Raw genomic sequence first — 4,330 nt, 5'->3', positions numbered from 1 at the left:
ATTCAACAAAATTATACAAGAAAATTTTCCTAACTTAAAGAAGGATATTCCTATGAAGGCACAAGAAGCTTACAGAACACCAAATAGACTGGATCACAAAAAATCCCATCGCCATATAATAATCAAAACACAAAACATACAGAATAAAGAAAGAATATTGAGAGCTGCAAAGGAAAAAGGTCAAGTAGCATATAAAGGTAAACCTATCAGAATTACACCTGACTTCTCAATGGAAACCTTGAAAGCCAGAGGGTCTTGGATGGATGTGCTGCAGACACCAAGAGACCATGGATGCAAGCCCAGAGTACTATACTCAGCAAAGCTTTCATTCACCATCGATGGAGAAAACAAGATATTCCATGACAAAAACAGATTTAAACAATATGTATCCACAAAACCCAGCCTTACAGAAAGTACTAGAAGGAAAACCTCAACCCAAGGAAGCAACAACACCTATAATAGCACAGACATTTGACATCATAATTCCAAACTGGTGTGGGATTGTTTTGTGACTTATGCCTTCACCTATCTTCTCCTATCTTAGCTAGTTCTCATTTGTTAAACCAATTAGAAAGTACCTTAGGAGCATGAGGTAAAACCTAGACATCTTCACATAGTGTGAACACAGTTAGTTGAGCAAGAACATATTTCTACTGAGGCATGCAATAGTACCTTTCTGATCTCAACACTGCAGAGGCTGAGGGAGGAAGACAGCTGTGAGTCCAAGACCAGCATTGGCTACCATGTGAGTTCTAAGCCCTCCCAAGCTACAATGAGAGTGAGTGTTCAAAACAACAATGTAACTGACATTGAAAATGGTAATAATAATATAAACATCTTAATTAAGATATCTTCTTCCCTGCTCCCATATCTGCCCTTTTAGGGTTGGCAAGAGGCTTGGCTCTAGAGGGGTTCCCAGGTGTCCACGGGGAGGTCCCCAGCTAGGTCCTTGGGCAAGTTCTTGGTCCCCTCAGTATTATAGCCAGCTCTCAGCTCTTAGGCAGGATGTGGTTAGTAGCATGGGTGGGGTACAGTGGATGGGCTTGCACTTTGGGGGACCTAGCTGCAGAAAACTCCCTGCTGGCTGGCTAGAAAAGTTGGGAGTTGGGGAAGGGCTCCTGAGTTTTGTTCCACTGGGAGGTCATAGAGGGAGGGGAGTCCAGCGGTGTGGCTGTTCACTCACCTCTTAAGTCCCCTCAGATTTGGAGCAAGCAGAATTTCAGAGTTCCACGGGAAATTTCAGGAGAGTAGGCGGGTTTGGGGGTGTGGTGTAGGTAGTAGTTTGAATGGGCTGGATGGGCTGTGGGGAGAGCCAGCCACAGGAAACTCTCTCTGCTGATTGGCTAGAAAAGCCAAGGGAGTTGGGGAAGGAGTCCAGGGTTGTGTCCTACTGGGAAGGTCCTAGAGAGTGGGGTGTCCCTGCCATGTGGCTGTTTACTTACATCTTGGGTCCCCTCAGTATTGGAGCCTCTGAAATTTTTTTCTCAGTCCCCTAAGGAATGTCCTAGCAAGCTTCTTCTATTTTGTGCCGACAAAGGAAACATTTCACCCAAGACTCTTCTACTTTTTATTTCATTTTATTGTATTTTATTACTTTAAAAAACTATGACATTTTAAAGTAACAAAATATTTTCCAGTACAGTCAGTAATTGTATAATACACAGGGGCCTGATGATCAAGTTCCTGCTTTTCTTATTCTCATGGGTCCAGAAAAAGAATCATTATAGTTTTCCTGCCCTTTTATTTATTCCCATGTGTTGTATATAGCCATATATAGGACTATAGGAATTTTTCTTCAGAATGTATAAAGACTTCTTTTTTTAATTTTTTTTTAATAAAGTTAAACAATACAACAAAAATTCACAAGCTGCTTCCCTGTCTACCCCTGGCTTCCCTCCCCTCCCCAGCCCTCAGTGCCGGCTCCCTTTCCTTCACCCCACTCATACAGACACAGGGCACCCAACTGAGAAAACGAAACTGCTCTAAGTACATGGGGACATGATGGAGGAGGTGAACCGTCCACATTCATGGTTAAACTGAGCGAGTCTAAGGAATTAGCCAAACTGAAAGAAGAAATTCCCCAGGCCAGACGCTTCAAAGCTGAAGCCCCTGGGACCACCGAAGAATGCCGTGAAAATGTTGTTTGCATCAAAATCACCCATATTCATGCCCTCCTCATCCAGGTCCTGTCCACTGTCATAACGAATCTTTTTCTTGGGGTCAGAGAGGATGGTGAAGGCCTCTCCCACTTCCTTGAATTTCTTTTCCTCCTCCTTCTGAACCTCAGCACTGGCCCCACTGTGCCCATCTGAATGGTGCGTCAAGGCCCGTTGCCGGTAAGCTTTCTTGATCTCATCCTCAGGGGCATTCTTGTCGACCCCCGGGATCTTGTAGAAATTTTTCCTCTTGCTCTTCTTCAGCTCCAGCTGCGCATTCTTTAGGAGCTGTTTGTGTTCTTTTGTTTTCTCCGTCTGATACACTTTTTCAGAGTCCCGCACAGCTTCTTCAAACTGTTGTGTTCGTGTAACACTGAGCTCTTCTCAAGTAGGCCTTTATGTAGGTGTCATCGAGTTTCACCGCATTCGTGCAGTCCTCTATGGCGCCATCTAGCTTCCTAAGCTTGGAATTAACCGTACCCCGATTACAGTAGAGTTTAGCATTTGTTTTTATGTTGTTGGGGTCTATCCCCAAGGCTCTGTGTACAGTTCATATGCTAGCTTGTAATTTCCTTCCCTAAATGCTTTATTCCCATCTTCTTTCTTGGCTTTAAGGGCTTTGGCATTTCTACAAGCAATACAAGCCTTCTCGTGGTCAGGAGCCATCCTGAGAGCCTGCACAAAAAACTGAACTGCTTTTTCAATACAATCTTCATAATAAAGGCAAAGATTCCGGACATACAGAGCATCAGCATCGGTGGAATCCATTCGTAAAATGTCACTGGCCACAAACTGTGCTTCTGGGTATCGACCCAGCATTGCTAAACATTCTGCTTTGAGGATTTTGAAGCGATGGCAGGCAGGGGCAAATTCTAGGGCATGGTCCATGCAGAAAACTCCCTTCTGGAAATCTCGTTTTTCAAAATCCATTTTTGCTTTTTTCTCATACTCCATGACTGCCTTGGCGTTCTTGAACTCCTGTTGTTCCTGGGCATTTTTATGATCCAGTTCTAGGGCTCTTTGGAAACTGCGACATGCTGCCATTGCATTCCCCAGTGAGAGGTGGCATTTGCCTTCTCGGAGGTGTCCCCGGACAAAACTGTCATCCAATCTCACTGCTGCGCGTCCCCAAGAGCTTCCCGGAACCGCCCAAGCACCATCAGTGTAGCCGCTGCTCGATTACCGTAATAGCTGGCATTTTTAGGACACATATCTATGGCTTTTGTATAATAGTTATAAGCCTCATTGTAGTCCTTCTTAGCATAGTATGCATTCACTTGTTCCTTGAAGGATTCCGCTTCCCTCTTGGAGTCCTCGTCCTCTAGCAGTTCAGGATTGGTCCCTGCCATTTCCACATCGCACTCCATGGTAGCCGCCATCTTACCTGGGGAACCAGAGAGCCGGGTGGGAGGCAGGCGGTGAAGTAAAGATTTCTTATAACTCAACACTAAAACGACATCCCAGTGACACAGAGGGCAATGGATCTCATCAGATATTTTGTTAGTATTCAGGCACACCCTGGCACAGCATGTCACACCCTATGGCTGCCTGCATAGCAAATGACACCCTGTCCCCTTTAGAGATGCTCTGCCCATTCCCAGTCTCTCTAGTGCGCGCTCTCTCTCTGTCTCTCTGTCTCTGTCTCTCTGTCTCTCTCTCTGTCTCTCTCTCCCTCTCTCCTTCCCTCCCTCCCCTGGCACATTACTGCTGAAATTGTAGGTTAAGATAGTGCAGCCACTAGCACCTGAGCATTTATAAAAGAAAAAAAAAAGGAAGAAACCCCAATTACCTACTGCTTGGTGAGTGGGTAAACAAAGGGTAGTGTGTTAATACGGTGGTCTAGTTTCTAGCCATGGAAAGGGGTAGAGAACTGATACATCCCATGACATGAATAAATATCACAAATATTAAGCTCAGTTGAAAGTAGCCAAAGGACTGAAGAATGAGACACTTCTTTATTAGATGATTTAATTTCTATTAAATGCCCAGAATGAGACACTTGAAGCAGAAAGTTAGATTGGTAACTGATAGGGGATGGGGTCTGGAGGAATGAAGAGTAACGAATACTACTAATGAATAAAGGTGTTTTTTCCCAAATGACAAAAATATTTAAAAAATAAATAGGGTGATGGTTACATAATTTTAAGAACATACTAAAACAATACTTACTGGGT

General features: G+C 44.1%; 1 pseudogene; it reads right to left on the bottom strand.

Annotated features, from left to right (window-relative positions):
* Window positions 1-1,985: 1,985 nt before the first annotated feature.
* On the bottom strand, window positions 1,986-3,535 carry LOC121447451 (annotated as a pseudogene).
* Between the last annotated feature and the right edge of the window lie 795 nt (window positions 3,536-4,330).

This window comes from Microtus oregoni, unplaced genomic scaffold (assembly GCF_018167655.1).
Source record: "Microtus oregoni isolate MIOR12 unplaced genomic scaffold, Mior012 000004F_ref0000308, whole genome shotgun sequence".
In the NCBI taxonomy this organism is placed as follows: domain Eukaryota; kingdom Metazoa; phylum Chordata; class Mammalia; order Rodentia; family Cricetidae; genus Microtus; species Microtus oregoni.
The sequence above is the reverse complement of the archived record's forward strand: the minus strand, read 5'-3'. Positions and strand labels throughout refer to the sequence as shown.